Below are 21,071 nucleotides of genomic sequence, written 5' to 3' on the forward strand. Positions count from 1 at the left end.
TATCAAACGCTATCCCGTAACTGGGTAGTTATAAAGGTAGTTTTGGGTTTGTCAGGAAGCATGCTATGAGGCATGGTCAGTCAAGATGGAATTTGTCCCTCTCTTTGTGAGAGAGATATCTCTGGGCCCCTCGAGTGATTGGATCAAGAAATGCAAGGCCGTGCTAGGGTTAAGAGTTAACCATTGAAAGGATTCCAATTCACAGTATCGAGAAAGAGAGGTCAGCTTAGAGCCAGACCAAATATCGTGAGACAAAGGGAACAACATGTACTTAATGTCGCAATGGTTCGTCTGATATGATCTTTACGTACACATAGGAGTTGACATGTCTTGCTAGAGGCCGCTGTCAATTATTGGGCCAAGTAAGAGTACTCGGGCTATGTCTATTTGTACGTGAACCTATAGGGTCACACACTTAAGGGGAAGGAAGCCTAATTCGGATTAGATCCGAAATTAGACTGGGCTTTAGGGTTAATGATGGGCCTCGGCGTCAGAAGCCCACCATAACGCCTATATAATGAGGGGCGGGGGCGCGGTTAAGGATAACCTAATTCGCCACCAGCGAACTAACAACCGCCGCCCACCTCTCGCCCTCGCCAAGCCGCCGTCGCGAACCTAGCAGTTCGGTACGCGACGCTTCCTCCCTGTACGTGTGGATACCTCGGAGGTGCTGCATCTGGAGCACTTGGACGGACCGTGCGAGGACGTGAAGGACGCCGGCGACTGCACGGCACTGCTCGACGCGTTCGTCTACATCGAGACGTCTTCCGCTGCTCTGCGCGTCTAGTGGTAATTCCATGACCTATAACCGCAGTAGTTCTTGGTATTATGGGGATGAAAATTTTTGTTTTGCGCTAGCGTAGCCTCCCCGTAATCCTACAGTGGTATCAGAGGCAGGTTCTGCGTAAGTTTTAGGTCTGGATCTAGGTTCATGTGATGGATCTACTTGATGCACGGTTTGATTAGATCAATTGGTAATAAAGGGTTGAAGTAGATTACATCGGATATGACTGGAGAGATCAGTTCGTCCTTCTCTGTTGTATGCGCGACTTGCCCCTACCGGCTGGAATCACCATCGGGGCTAACTGCGTACACAACCAGCAGATTGACGCAACAGATCGACGTCATGAGTGTAATCTTCTTCGGGTCGAAAGTCTCGGATTTGGGTTGATTTGATCAACCGCATGAGATTTCCAGTGGAATTTCCATACATACGATGCATGGAATCCTGTGAGGACATGTGATCCGCCGTGGCTATCTGCTGTAGTGGCGAACGTATAGAAACGTGTTTGTCTAACCTGTTTTTGCAGGACATGTGATCGGTATGGCTATTATGTGTATGTGATGCATGTTAACAAATTATTCATGACCTGCGTGTCGTGACCAGGGCAATACGGCTGGAGCCACATGTATTGTCCAAATTTAATGTAATGACCTGCGTGTCAACATGTGATGATCCAAAGCGTATATGTAATTTGTTTACCAGCATACGTTAGATAGGTCTTGAAGGACTCATCACCTGGAGGATGGCATACCTATATCATGGAGATGGAGATCATCGTGATGGACAGATTATTGGAGATGGAGATCACCATGTGAAAACAAGCCATACCGAATCACAACTGTTGTGTGAATGCCATTCTTATTGTTCTACTTGTTTATATTGCATATAATTCCTTGCGTGCGATGTTATAAGTAGGACGATCCCTCATAAATGTTTAAGCTTTAATGCCTCTCCAAACCTTGCACTATCATAAGTCTTGTACAATTGGTGGTGGGTCTATGAAATTAGGGTGCCACCAGTTTTCCTTGACTAGATAGGTTTGTATCGGATACGAACTGCAGAAAGGGTTGGTTAACTTAAACAAAGTCAGCTTAATGGTTAAGGACTTTGAGGCATAAGGTTGGGAGCCGAGACATAGAGATGTCACCCAACAACAGGAGTCATATATATGATATGATTAGCAAGGAGTTGCTTACCGATCTACCTTGTCTTCTAGCGGTGATGCTAAAGCTCACTAGTAGACTTGTTAGTTGTGGGTTCTGAATCACTAAGTATCAATCGAGGGATATTGATTTTAGTGGGAGTAGACTATTAAATGTTTAATATGATTTACTCTGTCATGGATATTTTTGTCTTAGTATTTTGCATTATTTTGTTGTAGATGGCACCTAGCACACCAACATTTACTTTGCGATCAATTCTTGAAAAGGATAAGTTAAATGGAACAAACTATACGGATTGGATCCGTAACCTGAGAATTGTTCTCAGGGCTGAAAAAAAGGAAGACGTTCTAGACACCCCACTGCCAGAGGATCCTGGTGAAAATGCAACTGCTGCAGCTAAAACCGCTTACAAGAAAGCAATGGATGCTAATCTTGAAGTGAGTTGCCTAATGCTTGCTTGCATGGAGCCTGAGCTCCAGATGCAGTTTGAGACAAACCATGAGGTGTACGATATGATCGTGGCGCTCAAGGATATGTTCCAGACTCAGGCTAGGACTGAAAGGTTCAATGTGTCCAAAGCCTTTCTGGAATGCAAGCTAGCAGAAGGCGCAGCAGTTGGACCACATGTAATCAAAATGGTTGGTTACAGTCAGAGGTTGGAGAAGCTAGGCTTCCCAATAAGCCAAGAGTTGGCCACTGACTTCATTTTAGCATCTCTTCCCCCCAGCTATGGAAACTTCATCACGAACTACCATATGCATGGGGCGGAGAGGGGCCTCAATGAACTATGTGGCATGCTGAAAACAGCAGAGGGGGACATAAAGAAAAGCGCTGGCAGCAGCGGCCATGTGATGGCGGTCCAAAACAAACCCAACTTTAAGAAGAAGGGTAAGTCTCAAAAGAAGAAGGGCAAGGCAAAGGATACAGTATCCAAGCCAAATCAAAAGCCCAAGGCTGGACCAGCTGCAGATGCAGAGTGCTTTTATTGCAAAGAACTTGGTCACTGGAAAAGGAATTGCAAGCAGTACTTGGCCTCTATTAAGGATCGCGGCGGTAAGGGTACAGCCGCAACAGGTACACTTGCTATTCACATTACAGAAATTTTTCTTGCTGATTCTTATATTAATTCTTGGGTATTTGATACCGGATCGGTTGCCCATATTTGCAATTCGATGCAGGGAATGATAAGAAGTAGAAGCGTGAAAAGAGGAGAAGTTGATTTCCGGGTAGGCAATAATGCAAGAGTTGCTGCGTTGACCGTCGGGACGATGCAACTCCACCTCCCATCAGGATTTATTTTGGAGTTAAATAATTGTTATCTAGTTCCTAGTATGAGTCGAAACATTATGTCTCCTTCATGTTTGATGAAGGATGGTTATTCATTTGCGAGTGAAAACAATGGTTGTGTGATCTCTAAGAATGGCATGTTTGTGGCTTTTGCATCCATTATGAATGGGTTATTCATTTTAAATCTTGATGATGCACCTATCTGTAATATTAGTGCTAAAAGGCCTCGGCCTAATGATTTAAGTCCTACCTACATGTGGCACTGTCGTTTGGGTCATATAAGTGAGAATCACATGAAGAAGCTTCATTCTGATGGGCTTTTAACTTCGTTTGATTTTGAATCATACGAGACATGTGAAGCTTGCTTACTTGGTAAGATGACCAAGGCGCCCTTCACGGGTTTACCGGAGAGGACGTTAGATTTATTGGAACTCATACATACTGATGTGTGCGGACCAATGAGTACGACAGCTAGGGGAGGATTCCAATACTTCATAACCTTCACTGATGATTTTAGTAGATATGGGTATGTCTACTTAATGAAACACAAGTCTGAATCCTTAGAAAAGTTCAAAGAGTTTCAGAATGAAGTAGAAAATCAGCGTGGCAAGAAAATTAAAGCACTGCGATCAGATCGTGGTGGTGAATATTTGAGTCATGAGTTTAGCAATCATCTAAAGAGTTGTGGAATTGTTCCACAGCTTACGCCGCCTGGAACGCCTCACAGGAATGGCGTGTCTGAGCGACGTAATCGGACTTTATTAGATATGGTTCGATCAATGATGAGCCAGTCGGACCTACCTTTGTCGTTTTGGGGATACGCTCTAGAAACAGCAGCTTTCACACTAAATAGGGTACCGTCTAAGTCCGTAGTTAAGACACCATATGAGATGTGGACTGGGAAGACTCCCAGCTTGTCTTTTCTAAAGATTTGGGGTTGTGAGGTTTACGTCAAGCGACTACAGTCGGATAAACTCACTCCAAAATCGGACAAGTGCATGTTCGTGGGATATCCAAAGGAAACTTTAGGGTATTACTTTTACCACCGGTCAGAGGGCAAAGTGTTTGTCGCCCGGAACGGTGTGTTCTTAGAGAAAGAGTTTCTCAAAAGAGAGAAAAGTAAACAAAAGGTGTATCTTGAAGAAGTTCAGGATGAGCCAGTGGGACAAGATTCAACAAGTGATGCTAATGTAGCAGAACAAGTTGAGACGTCTATGGCAAGAGAATCACCACCACAACCACGAAGGTCAGCAAGGCTTCGCGAGGCACGAGGAGAAGTGCTATTGTTGGGCAATGGGGAAGTGTTGTTGTTAGACAACGACGAACCTGCAACATATTCAGAAGCGATGATGGACCCAGATTCCGAGAAATGGCATGTCGCCATGAGATCCGAGATAGATTCCATGGGAGAAAATCAAGTTTGGAACTTGGTTGACCCGCCTGATGGTGTTAGACCTATAGAATGCAAATGGATCTATAAGAAGAAGAAAGACATGGATGGAAATGTTCACATCTATAAGGCTCGACTTGTTGCAAAGGGTTTTCGACAAGTTCAAGGAGTTGACTATGACGAGACATTCTCGCCAGTAGCGATGCTTAAATCTATTCGGATCATTCTAGCTATTGCCGCATATTTCGATTATGAGATTTGGCAGATGGATGTCAAAACAGCTTTCCTTAATGGAAACCTAGATGAGGACGTGTATATGATACAGCCCGAGGGTTTTGTCGATCCGATCAATGCTGGAAAGATATGCAAACTTCAGAAATCCATTTATGGGTTGAAGCAAGCATCTCGGAGTTGGAACATTCGTTTTGATGAAGTGATCAAAGGGCTTGGTTTTCATCAGAATGAAGAAGAAGCTTGTGTTTACAAGAAGGAAAGTGGGAGCGCTGTTGTATTTCTGATCTTGTATGTGGATGACATATTATTGATTGGGAATGACATTCCTATGCTGGAGTCCGTCAAGGCTTCACTGAAAAAGAGTTTTTCTATGAAGGACTTAGGGGAAGCAGCATATATTTTGGGCATAAGGATCTATAGAGATAGGTCGAAGAGGCTTATAGGATTAAGTCAAGATACGTACATTGACAAGGTTTTGAAACGGTTCAACATGGAACAGTCCAAGAAAGGGTTCATACCTATGTCACATGGTAAACACCTTAGCCAGATGCAATGTCCTGCAACGGCTAATGAGCGGGAGCGCATGAGTAAGGTACCATACGCCTCAGCAATTGGTTCAATCATGTATGCCATGATAAGTACACGCCCAGATGTTTCATACGCTATAAGTGCTACGAGTAGATACCAGGCTGATCCAGGTGAGGATCACTGGACAGCGGTAAAAGGCATTCTTAAGTACTTAAGAAGGACTAAAGATATGTTCCTGGTATATGGGGGTAAGGAGGAGCTCGTTGTAACTGGTTACACCGATGCTAGCTTCCAAACTGACCCAGACGAGTTAAAATCGCAATCAGGTTTTGTGTTCACAATAAATGGTGGTGCTGTTAGTTGGAAGAGTTCCAAACAGGAGACTGTGACTGATTCTACAACAGAAGCCGAGTACATTGCAGCTTCTGAATCTGCGAAGGAAGGTGTTTGGATAAGGAAGTTCCTCATCGAGCTTGGTGTGTTTCCTAATGCATCTAGCCCATTGAACCTCTACTGTGACAACAATGGGGCTATTGCGCAAGCTAAGGAGCCAAGGAACCACCAGAAAAACAAACACGTACTGCGGAAGTTTCACCTCATACGGGAATTCATTAGGCGGGGTGAGATAAAGATATGCAAAATACATACGGATTTGAATGTTGCTGATCCTTTGACAAAACCTCTTCCACAACCTAAGCATGAGGCACACGTGAGATCTATGGGTATTAGATATCTTCTAGATTAACTCTAGTGCAAGTGGGAGACTGTTAGAAATATGCCCTAGAGATAATCATAGAGATGAGCATATTTCTTTGTATCCATGATATATATATTGCTTAATTGAATATCCATGGAAGGCACCTTGTATTGATTAGCAATTATGTGAATTGTTTGTGAGATTCTTTACTTATATGGTTATTCTAAATGATGTCCCTAGTCAGAGTCGATGACTAGCACATGTATTAGTTGATGACTACATTTCACAAGTCATGAACATGGAGATGTTAAACTAATAATGTGGGCGCATGTATGACATGAGGCTGGACCGACCCAACGTGAGATATTGTAATATAGTTCTCTTCTTGCAACATGAATACTGTATCCTTAGACCTGAGATTGTCGCATGTTCTCAAGATGTGAATTGACTTACTTAGGGACTATCAAACGCTATCCCGTAACTGGGTAGTTATAAAGGTAGTTTTGGGTTTGTCAGGAAGCATGCTATGAGGCATGGTCAGTCAAGATGGAATTTGTCCCTCTCTTTGTGAGAGAGATATCTCTGGGCCCCTCGAGTGATTGGATCAAGAAATGCATGGCCGTGCTAGGGTTAAGAGTTAACCATTGAAAGGATTCCAATTCACAGTATCGAGAAAGAGAGGTCAGCTTAGAGCCAGACCAAATATCGTGAGACAAAGGGAACAGCATGTACTTAATGTCGCAATGGTTCGTCTGATATGATCTTTACGTACACATAGGAGTTGACATGTCTTGCTAGAGGCCGCTGTCAATTATTGGGCCAAGTAAGAGTACTCGGGCTATGTCTATTTGTACGTGAACCTATAGGGTCACACACTTAAGGGGAAGGAAGCCTAATTCGGATTAGATCCGAAATTAGACTGGGCTTTAGGGTTAATGATGGGCCTCGGCGTCAGAAGCCCACCATAACGCCTATATAATGAGGGGCGGGGGCGCGGTTAAGGATAACCTAATTCGCCACCAGCGAACTAACAGCCGCCGCCCACCTCTCGCCCTCGCCAAGCCGCCGTCGCGAATCTAGCAGTTCGGTACGCGGCGCTTCCTCCCTGTACGTGTGGATACCTCGGAGGTGCTGCATCTGGAGCACTTGGACGGACCGTGCGAGGACGTGAAGGACGCCGGCGACTGCACGACACTGCTCGACGCGTTCGTCTACATCGAGACGTCTTCCGCTGCTCTGCGCGTCTAGTGGTAATTCCATGACCTATAACCGCAGTAGTTCTTGGTATTATGGGGATGAAAATTTTTGTTTTGCGCTAGCGTAGCCTCCCCGTAATCCTACAATTTAAACCTCGACAGATTACTATAGAATTATTATCAAGTGTAAAGGGCATGAATGTAATTTTGTATGGGTTGTGTCCCGTGCCTATAAATAAGAGAACAGTACCCCCGTACTGTTCACGCTGACTTGGCATTCGCTTTTTGCGTCACGCTTGTATTGTCATCTCCTTCCAGTTGGAGGTACATTTATAACTCAAAGATATTTATGTCTATGTCTGATAGTAATATATAATTATTTATGTTACCTTTTATATTCTTTACATTTTATCCTTCGTCACTGTATAATAAATTTATGAAGGTACGCTCTTCATTACCTTCGTCCGAGAATCATTGTACCCTAAGGGAAATAATGCTTCGAAGGACGAAGGACTTTAGCAATTAACATTTTCTATGTTGCCTTGTTCTTAACTCCTAGCATTTGAGAACAAGTCCCCAACAATTTCATTGCACATAACTTCAATTGTATCCAACCATTCTTGGCAGGGTTCTTTGAAGTGTTTCTTGAACTTAAAATGATAGGGCAGCCGAACGAGTTCATTCTTTTTCTTCTCTCCTTTAAGCTTCGGCATACCCCATTCCTTTAACGTTGGGAATACCCTATTGGCTAAGTATTCCTGAACCAAATCCCTAGTACCAATATGCTTAGACACAACTCTAAATTCGCCCACAGCATCTGGGCATGATGTCCCCGGTGTCATGCGGCACTGGGGCCTAGTTAACCCAAAGGTAAGGATCAACAGACTCTGAACTAGCTTCTCCTTTTTCTCGTCAATCTTAACATAAAACCACTCAGTTTTCCAACCGGTTGGCCATTTGGTGCGGTAGCTAACCACCGGTGTCTTCATGTCTTTGTGGTACACAAAATTATAACAGTCGAAATTCTCGTGCAATCCATCTTCTCTAGCCTTCGTTTGATAGTGAAGTTCATGCACCCGGCAGAAGACTTCGGCAAGTGGCTCCACTCCTTGGCTTCGAAGAGCCCAGATAAAGACGCTGAGCCTAACGATAGCATTAGGAGTCAGCTGATGAAGATAAATTTCGAAATTTTCCAAAACATCTACAATCATTTCGTGCAGAGGAAACCTCAACCCTGCTTTGAAGAAACTCTTAAAAACTACCACTTCATCATTTTCTGGTTTCGTGATGGTTTCTTCCCCGCCAAAGCGAATCAGCTTATTCTCGGCTTCCCCGAAGTAGCCTAGCTTCGTCATCATGGGCATATCAGCTTCGGAGACAGTCGACTTCCCAAAATCCAAATGGCTGGGTTTGGATGGCATAGTGGTGTTGTAATCTATCTCTTCTTGACCATCATCACCCTCTTCAATATCTGCCTGCTCGGCTTTGGAAGCAGGTGCACCTTCGTCAGAAGCACCCTCTAGCACAACCAGTCCCGACTGCCTCATAACTTCGGAGATTGTGGCAGTCTCAGTAGCTTCGGTCTCTTCTCCATCGCGTGTAATCCGAGCTATCGAATGCACCCTGGCCATTTGATGCTGAATTTCTTGCGTTTTGATGAAGTTGATTACTTTTTATCTTTGCCGAAGCTCCTTCTTGTGACGAAGCTAAAGCAAAACGATGCTTGGGTTGAGAATACAGTGAATAAGCTTTGGTTGTGGTCAAATTTTTCGGCAGCACAACAGTGCAATAGCAGTAAATGCTATGGTAACTTCACACCTAACTGTCTGTTTATATAGTGCTGCAGGTGTGAAGGTAAATCGTTAAGCCGCTCGCACCCGCTGAACAGTCGCCCGCACCCACTGAACGGTGGACCATAGTGCCCAAGAAGGTGAATCACCAGATCGCGCGTACTCGTCATATGGTGGGACCACCTTACACTCCGAATATTTAAATCGTTTCTCGACAACGAGCTCAGGGAAGGTGTTTTTCGGACCTTCGGTATTCCGAAGCCTAAGAGAATTTTTCACGGGTCGAGCTCGTTACGAAAAACGATCTGGCACCGTGAAGGGGCTACTGTTGGGGGTCTGCTTCGTCGCCGAAGGTCCCATAAGAAGAAACACCTTCGGAAGATCGACACAGAAGCAAAGCCGAAGCTACCAATCAGAGAGCTTCGTAGCGTACTTCCAGATGCACCGACTTAAAGATGAAATGACCAATCGGCCCATGATAACTTGTATTATGATTGTAATCATTTGTAAAGGGCATGAATGTAATTTCTCACAGGCTGCGTCCTGTGCCTATAAATAGATGAACAGTACCCCCGTTCTGTCGACGCTATCTTGTATTCTCTCGTGCGCCACGATTGGATTTTTGCCTTCTGTCAAGCCGAAGGTACAAATGTAGTTAAGTATTGTCTTCATTTATTCATGATTATATAATAAAGATATACGAATGATGTTATATGATTATCATGTTATTTTCCATGTTTCATATGCTTTGTCTTTCATTAATGTATACCGTGATGATGAAGGTACGTCCTTCATGACCTTCGTCCAAAGATCGTTATATCCTAAGGGAAATAATGCTTCGAAGGACGAAGGACATTAACATTTAATATTTTGTGTTGCCTTGTTCTTAACTCATAGCATTTGAGAACAAGTCCCCAACAATGATGATGGTGACAACAATGCTGCGGATTGTTACCATCTTCTTAACAGCACTCCGATAGAGTAACAACGCTCAAGATCTTGCCCTTGCTCTCAGCAGCACCTCCCCTTTGTCTGAAGGTTTATAACTGTGCCTCTACACAAACTAGAGAGATACAAAAGAGAAGGAGAGAAAGAATTGATCACAGTGATGTATGGACTTGTTGGCTGCACTTGTACCCTTAATGGAGGCACCTAGGGGTCCCTTTTATAGTCTCAAGAGGCCTAGGAACCATTGGAGCTTCATTTGGAAGCTCCTAGCCTTCCTTCTCTGTGGGTGCACCGGACTGTCCGGTGCACCACCAGACAACGCACAGTAACAGCTGCCTGCAGTTCTGATTGGCAGTTTCTTTCTCTAAAAGGGCTAGCGGTTGGTGCGCCGGACAGGTTAATATTCATCGGCCTGTGCTCTGGACATGTTACTATTCAATGTCCTATGTGCACCAGACATGTTACTATTCACTGTTCTGTGCATCAGACATGTTACTATTCACTATCCTGTGCACTGGACATGTTACTATTCAGTGTCCTGTGCGCCAGCCAACAACACACTAAGTGCTTTTTCCTCCATTCTTTCTCCATTTTACTTCAACTTTTGGGAGGATTTTCCTGATACTTAGACAAACACATTTAGAGTATAATCCAATTGACTTAGTCCCACAAAGTTACCTCTTTCCCGTTCTTCTCCCAGTTTTTCTGTTTCTCCGCAAACAGAGCTCTGAATGGCACTTTCTCTACAGAAAGAGTTATAGAGCAAAAAAAGTACGAACATGTTGTAAAAGGTGTATGCAACATAGTTGAACACTCAGGCCTTACATACTTAACCTTTTTCCTTGTTTTACCCATTTTAGCCTTTTTGAGGTCGATGTTGGACTCTAAACCATCAAGTCAGCTTGACTTGATCTGGATTGACATATATGAGCTCCAACTCCCTGCAAAGGTCACATAGAACATTATCCAAACATAGGAACAACACAAACTAAAGGTCAAAGTGAACTTAGCTCTTTTGGGCTGCTTCTAGGTTCTGGCTTTGACACTACTCCTCCTTCTAGTGACCTTGTTCACTTATTGAGCTTCATCTTGAGCCTTGTGACTTACACCACATAACAATAGTATTACTTCATTGGTTATAAGTCACGTTCTTATGTCATGATCCTTAATGTACCATATCTCTTCTGAACTCAATCAACCTTGACTTTGCAAGTCTTCACCCGTGCACTTGGTACCTCAGAGCTCTTCTTGTCTCCATCCTTGGCTTGATCAATTGTCTCCGAGTTATGCACACCGAGTCTCACTTAAGCAATGTTTTTCTTCACTTGTGATGTCCACAACCATAATCAATTCAGCCTTTGGACCATTACTCTTGAACACTTGTGTTGAACTTTACAAGCTTTACATTAAGCACCTATCCAACACTTAACACACCTGTCAGTCCTTTAATTGGGTTGTCATCCAAAGCACCAAAAACCACAAGAGAGCTTTCACCCCTGCGCCTCCGGACTTGTTAGTCTTCCTGTTCGGAGCCTTCTGAGTAATCCCTCCTTTCGATATATTTGACGTGCGAGGATCACCAATGATGATGTTTTGCCTTTGCCCTTATCGGCCACTTCCGGCTAAACCAGGACTTTTTTGCTTGCTATTTCTATTGTATTGACAGGAAATGGTTGTCTCTACATGCATTTCCTAAAAACACAATCAACCCTCATTTAAGGCCGATTTTATCTATCGATGAAAATCATTATAATCATTGGTGGCATGGGAAAAAGAATTATGTCACTTGCAATAAGCACGTTTCTTCAATTCATCCAGAGGAGGAATAGTATGTGTTACTTCAATGTTGCCAGTTTTACTAGCTCGTCAAATATTTTATCACATTTGCCAGTATTAAAGGTGAGTTTAATTTCTTCTTGCCAATTATTTTGAACCAGCTAAAAAGAAGAACATGCAGAAGGGTTAGTTTTGTTGACCAATGAAGCTCGGTAGTACATATATCTGCAGATTCATCATCCGAGCTATCACACTCCAATAGATGCACATTGTGGCCAGGCAATTTTGATGTCTCTTTATTTCAGCTTTCAAAGGCTAACACTCGCTAGTGTAGCTGTACTAATGAAAAGAACTGGGTGCCATCTAATTTTTATCTTAAGTCGGATTGCAAACCATGAAAGGCCAACCTTGCTAGCTATTTGTCTACTGTGATATCCTGGCCTCTAGGATGGTGATATCCTGGCCCAAGGCTTAATAGAATTAATAGAGTAACTATACCAATAATGTGCATCTTCTTTTTCGGAAGCCTATCTCGTAAGAACCTGCAAGTTAAGCGTGCTTTGCTTGGAGCAATTTGGGATGGGTGACCGACCGGGAAGTTTTCTCGGGTGCGCATGAGTGAGGGCAAAGTGCACACAAAAGGCTCGTGTTGGTATGTGGGGACGATATATGATCATAGAGAGATGCCAGGAGTAAGTATCGCTGGTCCAGGGATTGGACGGGGTGTTACAAGTGATATAAGAGGCAAATGTTGAATGTAGGACGAAACCTAGATAGAACTGGGCAAAATCCTTACCTACTTACCTTTACTCTGATTCCTTCTATACTTTTCTTGATCATGTCTCACCTTTGGCTATTCTACTTTGACTATTCTTATCTTTTCTACTCTAGAAAGACAAGAAGGATTTCACACCTTAGAATCCTACATCTAAGACCCTTTAAAGAGATAGGAGACCTAAGATAAAAAATATATTTTCTCTACCTAAAGTGATTGGATGTTTGTTCTGATGATAAATGCTTGATTTGCTTCTTTGATTGACTAAAATAGTATAGCCAGGAATTCAAGCATGAACCACCATAAGGTAATGTATTAGTATTAGTAGGTGACACACTAATCTACTGAGCTATTAAGACCCCAAAAGATCATGTCCTGTAATTACTTGTCTTATCTGCAATTCTATCTTACCATGTGTTTCTAACTCAAATGGTCAATACCAGGAAGGGACGAGGTATTGATCTACCTGCCAACAACCGTCACAGGAGGATTGTTAACCAACCTTAACCAGAGATGAATCCTCCACCGAACCCTCCACCGTCTGGAACAGATCCAGTAGCTGCTGCTCAGATGCAGCTGCTGCAGCAAATGACAAACACTATGATGGAAATGAAAGCTTAGATGCGGCAAGAACGTTAGGAGATGCGCCAGGAGCGGCAAGAAATGCGACATGAGATGAGAAAAGAACGATTGGAATGGCGGCAACAACCACCACTACCTCCACCACCACCACCAGCTCCACCCTCGGACAAGCACCGAGAATTCATGAGTCACAAGCCACCCACATTCTCTAGCTCTCCAGATCCTCTACATGCTGATGATTGGTAGAAGTCAGTGGATAAAGTGCTCAATATTGCTCAATGTACTGATCGGGAGAAGGTGCTCTAAGCGTCGGGTCGTCTCACTGGCTCCGCTGCTGATTGGTGGGATTCCTACTGTGCTGCACATGCTACTGCCAACACTATTATGTGGGCAGATTTTTCTACACAATTCAGGAACTATCATATTCCTGCTGTCCTGATGAAAATAAAGAAGGAATTCTTATCACTAAAGCAAGGCAATATGAAAGTGAGTGAATTTTGTGATAAATTCATTCAGCTGTCAAGGTATGCTCCAGAGGAGGTTGCTGATGACGAAAGGAAGCAAGAGTAGTTCATGGAGGGACTCATCGGGCCACTTTAGTACCAGCTGGTATCCCACACCTTCCCATCTTTCTAGAGGCTTCTGGATAAGGCAATTGCTATTGAACACAAATGTGTTCAGCTGGGCGAGATGAAGAGGAAGGCTATCACCCAGGGAGAGGGGAGCAGTAGCATCCATCCTTACTATGTTCCACCCCAAGGTACACCAGCTCGTCCTAGAGGAGGGCAACAATCCTACCAATGACCTGCTTAGCATACACTACAGGCGACTTCGTAGACTCCGCATACTCGTCAGGCTGCCCCCACTGGCACCCCGACGAGACCTACTGGCCAGATTACTACTACATTCACCACTTGCTTCAAGTGTGCTGAAGTTGGGCACTACGCCAATGCTTGTCCGAAGAGGAACCCCAACACACCAACTCAAAGCAATGTTCAAGGCAAGAAACAGACTCCGGTTACCAGCAAGGGGTTCAGTATTGCTAGAGTCAACCAAGTCATTGCTGATGCTAAAAGCTGACATTGTTGATATTGCTATCGGTAGGTTTTATATTAATTCAGTTCCTGCAGCTATATTATTTGATTCTGGAGCTACGCATTCATTCGTTTTTGATCACTATGTCAATACAAATGAGTTACCACTTCAAACTATGCAAAACCCCATGATAGTAATCACCCCTAAAGGGCCTATTGAAGCAAATTATATGACCAATAGATTAACAATGACAATCATGGGGAGGGATTTTTGGTCTATGCCTATAGTATTAGAAGAGAGCAATATAGATCTAATTCTTGGTATGTCATGGTTAAGGAAAGCAAAGGGAGTTATACAATGTGCTAGGGGAATCGTAGAACTCACCAGTCCAAAAGGAGAAAAATTCGAAGTCATGATTACCATAACCCCCTCCACCAGACCCGCCATATATCTAGTAGAGGGTAAATTTGTGGGCAGAAACATTCGGGTGGTGAGAGAGTTCCCAGATGTCTTTCTAGAGGAGTTACCCAGGATGCCACCAGATAGGGAAGTTGAGTTTGTTATTGATCTCTTACTTGGAACCGCTCCTATTTCTAAAAGGCCATATAGGATGTCAGTGGAAGAATTAAAAGAACTTAAGAAACAACTAAAAGAGTTGCAGGAGGCGGGGTACATTCGTCTGAGTTCCTCACCTTGAGGAGCACCGATTCTGTTTGTACAGAAGAAGGATGGTTCACAGAGGATGTGTGTTGACTACAGATCACTTAATGATGTCACAATTAAAAATAAGTATCCTTCACCTCGTATTGAAGATTTATTTGATCAAATGAGAGGTGCCAGGGTATTCTCTAAGATTGATCTCAGATCGGGTTAATATCAAATGAAGATTAGGCCTTCTGATATTCCCAAGACAACTTTCTCTACCCGATATGGTCTCTATGAGTTCATGGTCATGTCGTTTGGCTCGACTAATGCACCGACCTACTTCATGAATCTGATGAACAAGGTGTTTATGGAGTATCTTGATAAGTTTGTCGTGGTATTCATTGACGACATTCTGATTTATTCCAAGAATGATACTGATCATGAGGAACATCTACGATTGGTACTACAGAAGTTAAGGGATAATCAACTTTATGCCAAGTATAGCAAGTGTGAGTTCTGGCTTGACGAAGTACCATTCCTTGGGCATATCATCTCCAATGGAGGAATATCAGTGGATCCGGCTAAAGTGAGAGAGATAGTAGGATGGAAGAAACCAAGCTCGGTCGCTGAAATCCAAAGTTTTCTAGGACTCGCGGGTTACTACCGGCGATTCATTAAGGTATTCTCCAAGATCGTGAAGCCTATGACCTCACTATTGGAGAAAGGAAAAGAGTTTAAGTGGACTCATGAATGTCAAGAGAGTTTCAATCAACTGAAGTTTAGATTGATGTCACCCCCAGTGTTGGTTATGCCAGATCTGCAGAAGGGATTTGATATATATTATGATGCATGCTGCCAGAGCTTGGGATGTGTTCTTATGCAAGAAGGACACGTCATTGCCTACGCGTCTTGCCAGTTGCGGAAACATGAATTGAACTACGCCACTCATGTCTTAGAATAGGTAGCTGTAGTGCATGCTCTCAAGATTTGGAGGCATTATATAATGGGGACTAAGTGCTAAGTCTATACTGATCATAAGAGCTTAAAGTATATCTTTACTCAGAAAGACCTCAACCTTAGGCAACACCGTTGGTTGCAGCTCATCAAAGACCATGACTTGGAAATCCACTATCATCCGGGCAAGGCGAATCTAGTTGCGGATGCAGCTATTGTCGCCTAGCTACCTGATGAGTTGGCAGAAGACTTTGAAAGGCTCAATCTGGGAATAGTTGCTCACACTGAAGGAGTTACCGTAGAGGTAGAATCTCCCTTGGAACAAGAAATACGTAAAGGTCAGGTTGGTGATGCCAAGATTCAAGAGATCGAAGATCTTATGGCAGAGGGTAGAGGTTCAGACTTTATGGAGGATGATCAAGGCACAATCTAGTTCAAGAATAGGATATGTGTCCCTGAGATTGATAGTTTTTGTGAAACCATACTGAAGGAAGCTCATGACTCAGCCTACTCTATCTATCTTGGTAGTACCAAGAAGTACCAGGACCTGAAACAAAAGTATTGGTGGTATGGTCTAAAAAGGGACGTAGCTTCACATGTAGCACTGTGTGATGTTTGCCAGAGGGTGAAAGCTGAACATCAGAGACCTGTCGGGTTGCTGCACCCGCTTAAGATACCTAAATGGAAGTGGGAAGAAATTGGTATGAATTTCATCGTGGGTCTACCCCGCACATCTACTGGGTATGACTCTATTTGGGTGATTGTGGACAGGCTAACTAAAGTAGCCCCCTTTATCCCAGTGAAGACCACACATTCGGTGCCAGGCTAGTAGAGTTGTACATGGCACATATAGTTTGTCTACACGGAGTACATAAGAAGATTGTGTCAGACCGAGGGTCCTAGTTCACTTCTCAGTTTTGGCAGAAGTTGCATGAGTGCTTGGATACGAAACTGAATTTCAGCTCGGCCAACCATCTCCAAACTGATGGGCAAACCGAGAGAACTAACCAAGTACTAGAATATATGTTAAGAGCTTGTGCTCTTAAACATGGTGGCAGTTGAGATAAGAGTTTACCCTATGCAGAGTTTTCTTACAATAATAGTTACCAGGCCAGTTTGAAGATGTCCCCATTTGAAGCTTTATATGGTAGAAAGTGCAGAACTCCTCTGTATTGGGATCAAACTGGTGAAAGGCAGTTCTTTGGGCCGAAAATTATACAAGAGTCAGAAGAACAAGTCCGGTTTATAAGGGAGAACTTGAGAACTACAGAGTCTAGGCAGAAAAGTTAGGCAGATACCTAGAGAAGGCAGTTAGAGTTTAAGGAGCGTGATCACATGTATCTGAAGGTGTCACCGATCCAGGGTATGAGGAGGTTTAAAGTTAAAGGGAAGTTGTCCCCTCGCTTTATTAGACCCTTCAAGATTCTAAAGCGAGTGGGGAAAGTTGCCTATCAACTGGAACTACCCGACCATCTAGCAGATGTACATGATGTCTTCCATGTATCCCAGTTGAAGAATTGTCTCTGGGTACTAGAAGGGCAACTGCCTATGGAGGAATTGAGGGTTCAAGATGATCTGACTTATACTGAGTATCCTATCAAGATCATTGATACTTTGACTTGTGTTACGAGGAATAAAGTGTTCAAAATGTGCAAAGTGCAATGGAGTCATCATAGTGAAGATGAAGCTACTTGGGAGAGAGAAGAAGAGTTACAAGTAGAATTTCCCCACCTCTTTCCTAGTTCCTCTTAATCTCGAGGTCAAGATTATTTTTAAGGGGGGTAGGATTTGTAATACCCAAATTGTGGATAATAAATGGGAAGAGTTAATCTTCTTATATGTGTTGCTCCTTGCTCATGAGAACATAGGGATAATCATAATTGGAATGAATAGTTTAGTTAAAGATACATAAATAATCTATGGATCATGTTGGAGTTTATTTGTTTGAGCATTTAATAATAATAATAATAGTAATAAAAATATATTAATGTTGAAATTGGGGTTAAACCTAATTTGAAATATAGAATTTGAAGATGAAATAGAAAAGAAAAGAGAAGGAAAAATGAAAATAATGTACAAAATAAAGAAGAATATATATAAATAAGGATATCTCTTCATGCTGGTAATTTGATTTGTACATTTAATTTAAGTGAAAATTTCACAATAAAATTTGAATTCAAATTTGAGATTTAAAAATAAAAGGAAAACAGAAAAGAAAATAAAAGAAAAAAAGAAAAGAGAACCTACCTGGACTTGAGAACACAATTTCGGCTCGGTTGCCAATCCCTACCGCGCGGCCCATCACTGCCGCCCACGTGTACTGATGGGCGTGCCGACATGTGGGTCCGGAGCGTTAGTCTCTGTCCGCGCAGGTCACGCTGCCGCCTGTCTCACTGCACGTGGACCTGGGATGTGGGTGAAGGCTCCCCTGCTCCGCGCGATTGACGCTGCAGCTCAACCACCAGCATCGATCTCGCCGGAGCCGTTATGGCCACCTAGCCCCCTACCATGGCTTATATCCGCCAGCCGTGACCCATCTGCTTCCTCGCTTCATCATTCTTGTGCCAGATGTGAGCGGCCACGCCACTGCAGGGGAGGTTTGAGTGCAGGGAAGACCCATGGATGCCGACCGCGTCGTTAATCGGTGTCCGAAGATCCACGGAGGGCCTAGGAGCTTCACTGTGTTACTTGGTGGTCGCTCGTGGCCAGGGAAGGAAGGATCGACCACTTGGGCGGCCAGAATTGGTCACTGGGCACACGATTCTGCCTCGCGCCATGGGTGGGGTTTTTCACACCTTGAATCTCGGTAAGGACCTTCCTTTGCGAACCCCTATTATCACCGCTACTCGTTACTACGTTTGGATTTGAGATTAGGCATAGGAATTGGGATTCGGCTTGAACGCCGGTGATGGCACCGCTGTGATGGTGCAGCTGCCGCCGTCGTCCAATAATGGAGTTGGGGGAAATAAGCCCAACCGTCGGATGAATGTCTTGCGGTTAGGATTAGATTCTAGCGTACCCGTTCGCCCGGATGGATCTGCACCGTTGGATCGCGTTCTGGCGCATCTGAGGCTGTGTAGGACATTTTAAATCCGAGCCGTCGATCGTGGATCGAAGGGCTATCATTGCATACCAATTCGGATGGCTTAGATCTAATCCGTGTCGTCCAATGTCGATCGAACGACTTATAATAAACAATACCCTTCGGCCGTGACTCTTTTGCTAAAGAGACCCTGGGGAACCAACTAATCAACCCGTCGTATGCTCCAATAGTATTATCATTACGATCTAGCCATAAATTTTATATTTTCGATCCTATGATCTCTGGATTTTGGAACTACAACCTAGGGAAGTAATACTGCTTAAAAGAAAATCTGGAAAATGTTTTAAATTTGAAAATAATCTAGAAAATCTTAGTAAACACATAAGTAATTCATTTTAACTCCTTTTTGATCCATTCTAGTTGCATTAATTTTGTATTAATATTGTCTATCACCTGGTAACTCTTTTTTATCATGAAACATAGACTAAAATTATCCACTTAATTTATTCTATATCAAACACTTAAAACTTCGGAAAATCATAACTCTTTAACTGTAACTCCGAATTTTGTAATTCTCGAACCTACGATCTCATTACGATGCGTAGAATATTGTTATGAAGTATGTGCTCATGTTTGGTGTGATGTTAATTTCTTCTGTACCATGTTTGTTTGTATTGTTGCGAGTAGACGAGCAGGCAACTAAGGACCCAGGTGCTCAGCAGGTGGAAAATACTGAGGAGGAGCTTGTTAAAGTCAAGTTGTGCCCTTGATCACTTCTATTTACCCAATAATGTTCCTGTTAATCATTATGATCTGCATATGTTAATTTTGATGGGACCCATAGGTCACCCTAGTTTGACTATATTTATACCTTATTTACCACTGAACTTTTGGGTAGTACCTGCTTTGCTTATGTTGTTTTCGATGTTAAGATACACATTATTCATGATCGTTCTTTTATTACGAATGTGTTATTTACTGTTCATGACAAGATCATTATGTTAATTGGAACATGGAGCGACCACTCGGGAAAACAGTGATACCACAAGGGTGGTATGGGACGCCCTTGGCTGACTAATTAGGAAAGCTAGTGGAGGACTACCTTACCTGAAAGGGGCAAGGCAGTAGGAGAGTGGTCGATATAGGGAGGTTCTCAGGTTGATTTTGCTGCGATGGCTTTTCAGATGGGGGATTCCTATGCTGCACTCTGTAGAAACTGTAGCGGGTTTTCTGAAGCTAGTGGAACTTTGTAAAGGCCTCGTAGTGCTATCATGCCTCGATTCCTTGGTAGAGGTGTATGGGGTCCGATCAACCCCGTGGCAAATGGGTAATGTTAGGGACTTGTTCTCAAATACTATGAGTTAAGAACAAGGCAACACAAAATGTTAATAATTAAAGACCTTCGTCCTTCGAAGCATTATCTCCCTATGGATATAATGATCTTCAGACGAAGGTTATGAAGGACATACCTTCATCATCTCAGCATATATGAAAGTAAAGAAGCATATGAAACATGGAAAATAATATGAGCAATTATATTGAATTGTCAGATTATTTTCTTTATCTCTTCATGTACAAACATTAATAATAATAATGAATTACATTTATACCTTTGGCTTGACAGAAGGTGTGAGCTCAAGAGTGACGTGCTAGTGAATACAAGTCAGCGTGAACAGTACAGAGTTACTGTTCATCTATTTATAGGCACGGGACGCAGCCCGGTCGAAATTACACTCATGTACTTGATAACTAACTATAAGCGTGACACAAATTATCAAGGACTGATCGGTCTTTTCCTCTTTAAGTCGGTGCAGCCCTTCGTTTCAAGGCATGTCATTATACCGAAGCTCCCTGAATTGTAGCTTTGGCTTCTACCTTCATGCTGTGTTAGTTCGCATATCACACTACCGAAGCTGTTTTTGCTTGGAGGACCTTCGGCGAAGAAGAAGGCCCCCAACAGTAGCCCCTTTGCGGTGCTGGATCGTTTTTCATAACGAGCTCGATCCGCGAAAAAACCTCAAAGGCTTCGGAATGTCGAAGGTCCGAAAAACACCTTCCTTGAGCTCGTTGCCAAGAAACGATTAAAATATTCCAAGCATCGGGTGGCCCACCGCTCAGCGAATACGAGCGATCTTGTGATTCACCTTCCAGGCGCCGAGTGGTCCACCGTTCAGCGGGTGCGGGCGATTTGGCGATTTGCCAAGAAACGTTTTTCTAAGAAATGTTAAGATTCCCAAGTAGCCT

This window comes from Zea mays, chromosome 4, assembly GCF_902167145.1.
Source record: "Zea mays cultivar B73 chromosome 4, Zm-B73-REFERENCE-NAM-5.0, whole genome shotgun sequence".
NCBI lineage: Eukaryota > Viridiplantae > Streptophyta > Magnoliopsida > Poales > Poaceae > Zea > Zea mays.